This window comes from Rhipicephalus microplus, unplaced genomic scaffold (genome assembly GCF_043290135.1).
Source record: "Rhipicephalus microplus isolate Deutch F79 unplaced genomic scaffold, USDA_Rmic scaffold_117, whole genome shotgun sequence".
In the NCBI taxonomy this organism is placed as follows: domain Eukaryota; kingdom Metazoa; phylum Arthropoda; class Arachnida; order Ixodida; family Ixodidae; genus Rhipicephalus; species Rhipicephalus microplus.
Window position 1 is genome coordinate 577501 of NW_027464689.1, and position 11878 is coordinate 589378.

Consider the following 11878-nt stretch of genomic DNA (forward strand, 5'->3'; position numbering starts at 1 on the left):
GAACGTTCCCTGTTCGCGCGGCAAAGCCTGGAGGAGGCACGGCCCCGCAGCGTGTTCGAGCGCCCGGTCTACGGGACACCCTGCTTACTTCGAGGGCAACAAGCGCAACGCAAGGCTGCGATCTCGCGCACTTTGCGCACGGCTGGAGAAGCTTTGCTGGCCGGCTTTCGCTCCTCGTGTTTACCGTGCGTTAAAGTTGCGCGTCCGTGGCTCTCGCAGCTCTTGCGCGCCCGGTCGCAGAGAGGAGTACGCAACCTCGACCGCACTTTCCCTGCAGGCTTCCTTCCGACTCGAAGTCCTGCGGCGGTCTCAACGAGGTGCCACATCCTCAATGCAGTCGGTCGCCCCCGTTTCGGTTGGGCTCTGGCACGACGGTCGCCACCGTCTCGCCCTTGAGTGGCCGCTGTTGGCGCTCGCTGTGAGGTGTTCAGCGTGCTGTCCGTGTTGCCGACGCGGTCAAAACGAGTCGACGGCTCACGTTCCCTTGTGCGCCGAAGGCTCTCTTGATATGTGATCCGACCCTCAGACAGACGAAGCCAAGGGAAGACCCAAGGCCGCAATGTGCGTTCAAAGAATCAGTGCTCAGTGTGTCCTGCAATTCACACCAAGTCTCGCAGCTGGCTGCGTTCTTCATCGACCCGAGAACCGAGTGATCCACCGCTTAGAGTCGTGAAAAAGTGTTTGTTCAATTCCGTACAGTCAAAACCAAACGTTTCTGGCACTCGGCCAAACAGTGGCCAAGAAGGGCGCTTTTCAGCGCACGCTTGGACTCCAAAACTCTGCCGCGCCTTTTTCGGCTGCCGCAAATCGAGCAAACGGTGTGTTTCGGACGGCGTTTCGCTTTCGCTACTTGCGAGTGCTTTCGTGGTCCACCCCTCTATAAATACTCGGGAGGCGTCGAAGCCGGTTCTCCAAGCCGGACCCGTAGGTATCGTTGTGTGCTCGCTCTCATTGGCCCGCCTAACCAGAAAATGCCTGCGGTACACCCATTTGGATAAGAGTGCACGCAGATGCGGGCCTCGACGGCTACACATTTCCTCGGGCGGCCGCCTCCCGGCCTCCGTGGAGCGCGGGATGCACGGTCCCATCGACAAGCCTCTCCCGTTTTTACCGTGGCGTCGCGGTTCACCACGGCAGGCGGGTCGGTCTCCTCCGCATAAAAAGGGGGACCCCCGCTTTTTGTTCCACGAAATCGCACAAGCTTTTTTCGCATCCACGGTTTGCCACCGCACACCAAAATGCCGATCCGGCTGCCTACTTTAGCCAACAGGTGGAGCCAGGCGCGCCGTACTTGCGCGGCACTTCCCACGTCCACCGAAGTCGGTGCCAAGGACCACTTTCGGCGCCGGAGCCGCGTACGAGCCTACTCGAGGCGGAAGAACGAAGCCAGCAAGGGCCTGGCCGCAAGTGCGTTCAATTGTCGGGACGTCCAAGTCCCTCGTTCTTCCGTGCTTCCTCTTTCGGCAAGTCGTTGCGGCACCTTCCCAAAGCGCGCAGACCCGCTAATCGCGACGAGCGCGACGTGGCCGTGCCGCCTTTCCCTCGGCAGCAAGCAAAACGCCTGGCAACGTCGACGCTCCCCTAACCGCGATCTCGCACCGTGTTTCGTGTGGCGAATTCAAAAGCCGGCCGGCGCTGCTGCAACCATTACGGTCGGTACGCATACGCCGCGGAGGGCGGGACGGTCATCGGAGCGTGCGGTTCCTCCATCGAGTACTGCGCACCTCGGCCGTCGCATCGCCGTGCCATGACCGGCCGCGCGTCAACGCGAACCGGTGCCAGCGAGATCCCTCGCCTGCAAGAACCGACCGGCAGCCTCCGTCACCCGAGGACGCGGAGGCGCTTGCCGCGGACGGCGGGACGGTATGCACTGGTGCACAGCGGACCCGTCACATCGCCAGTTCCTTGACCGACCGCCGACGCTTGTGCCGTTCCTCTCGTACTTGGCAGTCGCCGCGCGATTGTCGGGTCTCGTTCTTGCACGCTCGAACGGTCGGGAGGGCACTCGGCTGGCGTTTCGGGAACGCGCAGCCTCGCCTTCTACCGACGTAACCACGACTCGCCGTTCGCGCTCCGCCGCTCCTGTTTACAGTACTAGGCGGTCCCGCAGCGGTCGGGTCGCGCATTTCGAGCGCTTCGAGCCACGGTGCAGTGGCGGGTCGAAAGCCGACCTATGAGTGCGTTGCGCCGTTTGTACCCGCGTCCGCCACCTGGCCGACCGTCCAAGGTCGCGGTGTTGGCGTCCGCTGGGCGCAACAATTTGTCACGGGGTGCCGCTCCACATTCAGGCAGCCCCGTGGGGAAAAGCCGACCCCGCGTCCAAACGGGGTCAGCGGCAGAAAGTGTCGGGCGCAGACGCAGCTGAGGCGCTCACCCTTCACAATCCGTTAATGATCCTTCCGCAGGTTCACCTACGGAAACCTTGTTACGACTTTTACTTCCTCTAAATGATCAAGTTTGGTCATCTTTCCAACAGACCGGCGCAACCGAAAGGCCGCGCCGGACATCGGTCCGAAGACCTCACTAAATCATTCAATCGGTAGTAGCGACGGGCGGTGTGTACAAAGGGCAGGGACGTAATCAACGCGAGCTTATGACTCGCGCTTACTGGGAATTCCTCGTTCAAGGGGAACAATTGCAAGCCCCTATCCCAATCACGAAAGAAGTTCCACGGGTTACCCAGTCTTTTCAGACAGGGATAAAGACACGCTGCTTCCTTCAGTGTAGCGCGCGTGCGGCCCCGGACATCTAAGGGCATCACAGACCTGTTATTGCTCTGTTTCGTGCGGCTAGGAGCCGCTTGTCCCTCTAAGAAGGTTGTAAGGTGCTGGGAACCCCGCACCTATTTAATAGGCTAGAGTCTCGTTCGTTATCGGAATTAACCAGACAAATCGCTCCACCAACTAAGAACGGCCATGCACCACCATCCACCGAATCAAGAAAGAGCTCTCAATCTGTCAATCCTCCCAGTGTCCGGGCCGGGTAAGTTTTCCCGTGTTGAGTCAAATTAAGCCGCAGGCTCCACTCCTGGTGGTGCCCTTCCGTCAATTCCTTTAAGTTTCAGCTTTGCAACCATACTTCCCCCGGAACCCAAATACTTTGGTTTCCCGGAAGCTGCCCGCCGAGTCATTTGAGTAACTCAGGCGGATCGCTGGTTGGCATCGTTTATGGTCAGAACTAGGGCGGTATCTGATCGCCTTCGAACCTCTGACTTTCGTTCTTGATCAATGAAAACATTCTTGGCAAATGCTTTCGCAGTAGTTCGTCTTGCGACGGTCCAAGAATTTCACCTCTAGCGCCGCAATACGAATGCCCCCGTCCGTCCCTCTTAATCATTACCTCGTATTCCAAAAACCAACAGAACAGAAACGAGGTCTTGTTCTATTATTCCATGCAAGTTTATTCAGGCGACTCGCCTGCGTTGAGCACTCTAATTTTTTCAAAGTAAAAGCACCGGCCATCTCGAGGCACACAATGAAGTGCACCAAGAAAGAACCGGCATGATGTTCAGTCCGAGCCGTCGCATCGGGTAGATGCACTACTCGTCTGGAACTGAGATCCAACTACGAGCTTTTTAACCGCAGCAGCTTTAGTATACGCTATTGGAGCTGGAATTACCGCGGCTGCTGGCACCAGACTTGCCCTCCAATTGATCCTCGTTAAAGGATTTAGAGTGTACTCATTTCAATTATGGGGCCTCAAAAGAGTCCCGTATTGTTATTTTTCGTCACTACCTCCCCGTGCCGGGAGTGGGTAATTTGCGCGCCTGCTGCCTTCCTTGGATGTGGTAGCCGTTTCTCAGGCTCCCTCTCCGGAATCGAACCCTGATTCTCCGTTACCCGTAACAACCATGGTAAGCAAGTAACCTACCATCGAAAGTTGATAAGGCAGACACTTGAAAGAAACGTCGCCGGCTCGTGGCCATGCGATCAGCACAAAGTTATCCAGAGTCACCACACAATACGGGCCGAAACCCGATCGATCTTGGTCTAATAAAAGCACCCGTTACCCAAAGGGCTCCAGGCTCACTGCATGTATTAGCTCTAGAATTGCCACAGTTATCCAAGTAGGAAGAAACGATCTAAGGAACCATAACTGATTTAATGAGCCATTCGCGGTTTCGCCTTATTTCGGCATGTACTTAGACATGCATGGCTTAATCTTTGAGACAAGCATATGATTACTGGCAGGATCAACCAGGTAATCGTTCGACTGCGCGTCCGTCCTCGCCTTCGGCGGGCCGGACGCAGTCTGTGTGCGGCGGAGGCCACCTTCAGGCGCCCCAACACGCTTATTTTGCACTCCGAGATGACGGCGTTCGAGCTCGCTACGGCACAACCTTCCCGAAAGACGAGTGGGAGCCGTGCGGCAAGAAGCACGTTCATGCTCGCTCTTTTTCGTTGCATCGACTCGGTCGCGCCGTGCGGGTTGCCCAAGCCCGCTGCACTGTCGGTGGACCGGCCGGAACTAGCAACGGAGCCGAGACTGCAAAGCCGCCAGACGACGGGTCACGCCCGCGTCTTCGGCGCTTTCGCATCTGAATCGCCCGAGGACGACACGGAACACACCTCGATATCGTGGTAAAACGGCACCGTCCGACAACCAGCCCCTAACGCATCAAGCGGATGAGGCTGCAGACGACTGCCGTGGATTCCCCTGGAGCAGACCCGAGGACACGCTTGACGAGGCCGAAGCCCGCCGCATATCAGACACCCGGTCGCTTTCGCGTACGCCGCTCACGAGAACCCCCACATAATAGCAGCGATAAGTACCCAGACCTCCTTGGGCACTAATACGAGCGTACTCGAGAAAATTTCACCGCGGGTGTGCCCCGAAACGTGTGGCACGTTGAGCGTGCCACAAGTCTACGTCGCTCTCAAACCCGCCGAGGTCGTAGAATTTGCGACCCTACTCACGAAATTCCCACCGAGGATACGGCCGCAAACGTACCGCACCTTGGGTAGGCCACGAGTTTGTGCAACACTACGCTGACGGCACAGCACCGAGGTCGTGCGCGCACGCACGGGAAAATTCCGCCGCGGTTTCTGCCGAAAACGTGAGGCACCACGACTCTCCGCAAGTTCGCGTCGACTGCGAAAGACCGAAGTCGTGAACGACGTGTCCGCTACTCGCCGCCGACACGCTGGACACCAAACGTACAACGACTCGACGGCGTCGTAGAGGCCCACGACGCGGTTTTCCTTAACGACGTCTCGGCGTGGCACCGACAGGTTAGAACGGCCGACCAAAGTTCCCTGTCCGCCGTTCGGCTCAGTCGAAGGGCTCGGCGACTTCGGCAACGCTGCGAAGCCGCACGGTGACGCACGCCATGTCCCCATTTTTTTTTTTTCTTTCTGCGTCTGCCGGGGTGCCCCTATAATAGCAGCGATAAGCACCCAGACCGCCGTGGGTCGCTCGCCCCGGCTGACGTGGTTTTTCGTACTCCTGCGGCGGTCGCCGTCAAGCACGTCCAAATACGCTACTTTCGTGGGCGCATTCACGCTCTTTCGCTTCGCCGGAGTGCCAGCACTCACTCTGCCAAAAACGGCGAACATCCGAGCGGCGGTTCCCACTTTTGCGTCGGCGTCGCAAACCCCGCCCCGGCAGACGAGGTTTGCCGTACTCGTGCGACGGTGGCCGGCGGGCACGTCGAAAGACGCCGATATCGTGCGCGAATTGGCGCACCTTGGCTTCACCGGAGTGCCGCCACTGACTCCTCCAAAAACGGCGAAGATCCGAGCGGCGCTTCCCACTTTCGCATCGGCGTCCCGAACTCCGCCCCGGCTGACGCGGTTTACCGTACTCGTGCGACGGTCGCCGGCGAGCACGTGGAAAGACGCCGATATCGTGCCCGAATCGGCTCCGTTCGGCTTCGCCGGAGTGCCAGCACTGGCTCGGCGAAAGACGACGAACATCCGAGCGACGGTTCTCACTATTGCGTACGCTTCGCAAACCCCGCCCCGGCAGACGCACTTTGCCGTACTCGTGCGACGGTCGCCGGCGAGCACGTAGAAAGACGCCGATATCGTGCCGGAATCGGCCCCGTTTGGCTTCGCCGGAGTGCCAGCACTCACTCGGCCACAAACGGCGAACATCCGAGCGGCGGTTCCCACTTAGCCGTCGGCGTCCCGAACTCCGCCCCGGCAGACGCGGTTGCCGAGCTCGTGCGACTAGCGACCGCGAAGCCGTCTCGCGACGCCGCTTTCGTGCGCGGCTCCCACTGCGACCTGGGTCACCCGAGGTCGACGAGCAAAAAAGAATGTCGAAAAAAAATTTTTTTTTTTTTGCGTCTGCCGGGGTGCCCCTATAATAGCAGCGATAAGCACCCAGACCGCCATGGGTCGCTCGCCCCGGCTGACGTGGTTTTTCGTTTTCCTGCGGTGGTCGTCGTCAAGCACGTCCAAACATGCCACTTTCGTGGGCGCATTCGCGCTCTTTCGCTTCGCCGGAGTGCCAGCACTCACTCTGCCAAAAACGGCGAACATCCTAGTGGCGGTTCCCACTTTTGCGTCGGCGTCGCCAACCCCGCCCCGGCATACGCGGTTTGCCGTACTCGTGCGGCGGTGGCCGGCGGGCACGTCGAAAGACACCGATATCGTGCGCGAGTCGATGCTTCTTGGTCTCGCAGGAGGGCCGCCACTCACTCCTGCAAAAACGGCGAAGATCCGAGCGGCGCTTCCCACTTTTTCGTCGGCATCGCAAACCTCGCCCCGGCAGACGCGCTTTGCCGTACTCGTGCGACGGTCGCCGGCGAGCACGTCGAAATACGCCGATATCGTGCCCGAATCGGCCCCGTTTCGCTTCGCCGGAGTGCCAGCACTCACTCGGCCAAAAACGGCGAACATCCGAGCAGCGGTACCCACTTAGCCGTCGGCATCCCGAACTCCGCGCCGGCTGACGCGGTTGCCGAGCTCGTGCGACTAGCGACCGCGAACGCGTCTCGCGACGCCGCTTTCGTGCGCGGCTCCCATTGCGACCTGGGTTACCCGAGCTCGACCAGCAAAAAAGAAGGTCGAAAAAAATTTTTTTTTTCTGCGTCTGCCGGGGTGCCCCTATAATAGCAGCGATAAGCACCCAGACCGCCGTGGGTCGCTCGCCCCGGCTGACGTGGTTTTTCGTACTCCTGCAGCGGTCGCCGTCAAGCACGTCCAAATACGCCACTTTCGTGGGCGCTTTCGCGCTCTTTCGCGTCGCCGGTGTGCCAGCACTCACTCTGCCAAAAACGGCGAACATCCTAGTGGCGGTTCCCACTTTTGCGTCGGCGTCGCCAACCCCGCCCCGGCATACGCGGTTTGCCGTACTCGTGCGGCGGTGGCCGGCGGGCACGTCGAAAGACACCGATATCGTGCGCGAGTCGATGCTTCTTGGTCTCGCAGGAGGGCCGCCACTCACTCCTGCAAAAACGGCGAAGATCCGAGCGGCGCTTCCCACTTTTTCGTCGGCATCGCAAACCTCGCCCCGGCAGACGCGCTTTGCCGTACTCGTGCGACGGTCGCCGGCGAGCACGTCGAAATACGCCGATATCGTGCCCGAATCGGCCCCGTTTCGCTTCGCCGGAGTGCCAGCACTCACTCGGCCAAAAACGGCGAACATCCGAGCAGCGGTACCCACTTAGCCGTCGGCATCCCGAACTCCGCGCCGGCTGACGCGGTTGCCGAGCTCGTGCGACTAGCGACCGCGAACGCGTCTCGCGACGCCGCTTTCGTGCGCGGCTCCCATTGCGACCTGGGTTACCCGAGCTCGACCAGCAAAAAAGAAGGTCGAAAAAAAATTTTTTTTTTCTGCGTCTGCCGGGGTGCCCCTATAATAGCAGCGATAAGCACCCAGACCGCCGTGGGTCGCTCGCCCCGGCTGACGTGGTTTTTCGTACTCCTGCAGCGGTCGCCGTCAAGCACGTCCAAATACGCCACTTTCGTGGGCGCTTTCGCGCTCTTTCGCGTCGCCGGTGTGCCAGCACTCACTCTGCCAAAAACGGCCAACATCCGAGCGGCGGTTCCCACTTTTGCGTCGGCGTCGTAAACCCCGCCCCGGCAGACGCGGTTTGCCCTACTCGTTCGACGGTCGCCGGCGAGCGCGTCGAAAGACGCCGATATCGTGCGCTAATTGGCGCTCCTTGGCTTCTCCGGAGTGCCGCCACTCACTCCTCCAAAAACGGCGAAGATCCGAGCGGCGTTCTCCACTTTCGCATCGGCGTCCCGAACTCCGCCCGGGCTGACGCGGTTTACCGTACTCGTGCGACGGTCGCCGCCGGGCACGTCGAAAGACGCCGATATCGTGCCGTAATCGGCCCCGTTTGGCTTCGCCCGAGTGCCAGCACTCACTCGGCCAAAAACGGCGAACATCCGAGCAGCGTTTCCCACTTTCGCATCGGCGTCCCGAAGCCCGCCCCGGCAGACGCGGTTTGCCCTACTCGAGCGACGGTCGCCGGCGATCACGTCGAAAGGCGCCGAATTCGTGCACGAATCGATGCTTCTTGGTCTCGCAGGAGGGCCGCCACTCACTCCTGCAAAAACGGCGAAGATCCGAGTTGCGCTTCCCACTTTTTCGTCGGCGTCCCGAACTACGCCCCGGCTGACGCGGTTTACCGTACTCGTGCGACGGTCGCCGGCGGGCACTTCAAAATACGCCGATTTCGTGGGCGCATTCACGCTGTTTCGCTTCCCCGGAGTGCCAACACTCACTCTGCCGAAAGCGGCGATCATCCGAGCGGCGGTTCCCACTTTTGCGTCGGCTTCGCAAACGGCGCCCCGGCAGACGCGCTCGTGCGACGTACTCGTGCGACGGTCGCCGGCGAGCACGTCGAAAGACGCCGATATCGTGCTCGAATCGACCCCGTTTCGCTTCGCCGGAGTGCTGCCAGTCACGGCGCAGAAAACGGCGAACAAGTGTTTTTTTTTTTTTTTTCCTAGAATTTGTGTTATAGAAGGCACATTTGATATCGGACGATAATTTTCAACTTTATCACGCGCACCGATTTTCGTGTAGAGGTTTGCAAGTTTATGGGAATTTCTCCACTTGGAATAATGCGATTTAGTAGTACTACGAGAACTTCATGGATGTACTCAAGGGTACGGGGCAAGTCAGTTACGTCAACACCTGCAGATTTTTTACACTTCAAACTGAAAATTGTTGGTTGTGAGTCCTCGTGTGATATTGTTACGGGAGAATAACTTTACTTTATAAAACGAGGAATAAACTCGGTGGTGGACAAGATGGCGCCCAGTTGGCTCACAGATCTGACAACATCGTCCTCCTCTTTGTCTTCTTCGTCGTTCTCATCCTACCGTTACATGATTTCCCCGGCGGCTGGAGCACCGACCCGGTGCTAATCAGGAGGCACTGGAGTAATACGGTTTGAGTCGCGTAACATGCACTACGTCAGTGTGAGGGTGAAGGATGGCGGGGTCCGTAGGGGTGATTTCGTATGTGACGTCAGTTACTTGGCGTAAGATACGGTAGGGACCTGAATAGCGTGGGAGTAACTTCTCCGAAAGTCCAACGCGGCGCGAGGGGAACCATAACAGAACGAGATCTCCGGGTGTGAAGTGGACGTCACGATGGCGGGCGTCGTATACGCTCTTCTGATTGTCCTGGGAGTCCAGTAAGCGTCGTCGAGCAACTTGGCGTGCCGCTTGGGCCTTCATTATTGCATCACGAGCGTACTGAGACTTGTCATTTAGTCCGGCCGGCAGGAGGGTGTCGAAAGGTAGCGCAGGGTCACGGCCGAACAACAGAAAAAAAGGAGAGAACCCAGCGGTGTCGTGTCTGGAAGAATTGTACGCGAATGTTACAAACGGTAACGTAGTGTCCCAGTCGCGGTGATCGGCGGAGACATACATGGAGAGCATGTCCGTGAGAGTGCGATTGAGGCGCTCCGTTAGACCATTTGTTTGTGGATGGTAAGCAGTCGAGAGCTTGTGTTTAGTGGCGCAGGAGCGGAGGAGGTCATCAACCACTTTGGAAAGGAAGTAGCTGCCTCGGTCGGTAAGGAGTTGTCGAGGGGCGCCATGATGTAAGATGACGTCCTCCAGAAGGAAATCGGCCACGTCAGTTGCACAGCTGGTTGGAAGGGCCCGTGTGATCGCGTATCGGGTAGCATAATCGGTTGCTACTGCAATCCACCGATTACCCGCAGCTGACGTAGGAAAAGGGCCAAGCAGGTCCACGCCAACACGGTAGAATGGGTCTTGTGGGATGTGCAGTGGCTGAAGACGTCCGGCCGGAGGGGCATTTGGTTTTTTCCGTCGTTGACAAGGGTCGCAGGCTGCAATATAACGGCAGACGTCGCGGTACATGCCAGGCCAGAAGAAGCGCCGGCGAACTCTGTCGTAGGTCCGTGACACGCCGAGGTGACCCGCTGTAGGTGCATCATGAAGCTGGGCGAGAACAGTGTGACGCAATTGAATGGGAACGACGAGTAGTCTTTCGGGGCCGTCAGGACGCATATTGCAACGGTACAATACACCATCATGTATTTCAAACATTCGAAGGGAAGGGTCGGGCCTTACCGATGTGAGCCTTCGGATAATACCGTCCAAGAAAGTATCTCGTCGCTGCTCGATTCCAATGTCATGAAACGCGGATAGAGAGAAAACGTCGATAGGAAGGGTGGTTTTAGAGGAGTCGCCGTCTGGAGGGTCGACAGGATACCGGGACAAGCAGTCCGCATCTTGATGCAGGCGGCCGGTTTTATACAGGACTGAGTAATCAAATTCTTGAAGGCGCAGCGCCCAACGGCCAAGACGGCCTGAAGGGTCTTTAAGGGACGAAAGCCAGCACAAGGCGTGGTGATCTGTGATTACTGTGAATGGCCGGCCGTACAAATAGGGACGAAATTTACCGACTGCCCAAACAAGTGCCAAACATTCCCGTTCGGTTATTGAATATTTTCTTTCAGCAGGCGAAAGAAGGCGGCTGGCATAAGCAACAACACGGTCTCGTCCTTGTTGTTTCTGGGCGAGGACTGCCCCGATGCCATAGCCACTTGCGTCTGTACGAACTTCTGTTGGAGATGAAATATCAAAGTGGGCGAGGATAGGCGGAGACGTAAGCAGACACACTAGATTTTGAAACGCATCTGCTTGCTCAGGGCCCCAGATGAAGCCAGCGTCTTTTTTGAGAAGTTGAGTGAGAGGGCGTGCTACGTCGGCGAAGTTTTTAACAAAGCGGCGGAAGTAAGAACAGAGGCCAACGAAACTGCGAACGTCTTTGGTACAGGTTGGTACAGGGAAATCTCTTACTGCGCGTATTTTATCTTGATCAGGGCGAACCCCCACGGAATCAACGAGGTGTCCGAGGACAGAAATTTCACGACGGCCGAAGTGGCACTTTGCCGAATTGAGTTGCAGGCCCGCCTTACGAAAGACAGATAAGATTTTCGATAGCCTTTCAAGGTGCGTCGCAAAAGAAGGCGAAAAAACGATAACGTCGTCCAGGTAGCACAGGCAGATGGACCACTTGAAGCCGTGCAACAGAGCGTCCATCATACGTTCGAATGTGGCGGGCGCATTACATAAACCGAATGGCATCACTTTAAACTCGTAAAGGCCGTCGGGAGTGATAAACGCCGTCTTCTCACGGTCCATGTCATCAACGGCAATCTGCCAGTACCCAGAGCGGAGGTCAATGGAGGAAAAATATTTTGCGCCGTGAAGGCAATCCAGGGCATCGTCTATGCGTGGTAAAGGGTAGACGTCCTTCTTCGTTATTTTGTTTAAATGGCGATAATCGACGCAAAATCTCCAGGTGTTGTCCTTCTTCTTTACAAGTACAACAGGGGACGCCCAGGGACTGCATGAAGGCTCGATGATATTCCGAGAAAGCATTTTGTCGACCTCCTGTTGGATGATGCGCCGCTCTGCATGGGAAACACGGTAGG

General features: G+C 57.9%; 2 non-coding genes across 2 annotated transcripts; both read right to left on the reverse strand.

The window, feature by feature from the left end:
• Positions 1 to 516: 516 nt before the first annotated feature.
• On the reverse strand, positions 517 to 669 carry LOC142790679 (5.8S ribosomal RNA). Its single transcript, XR_012889692.1, has one exon. It is a non-coding gene; the product is annotated as a 5.8S ribosomal RNA (ribosomal RNA).
• A 1719-nt stretch (positions 670 to 2388) lies between these two features.
• On the reverse strand, positions 2389 to 4203 carry LOC142790612 (small subunit ribosomal RNA). Its single transcript, XR_012889642.1, has one exon. It is a non-coding gene; the product is annotated as a small subunit ribosomal RNA (ribosomal RNA).
• Positions 4204 to 11878: the final 7675 nt, after the last annotated feature.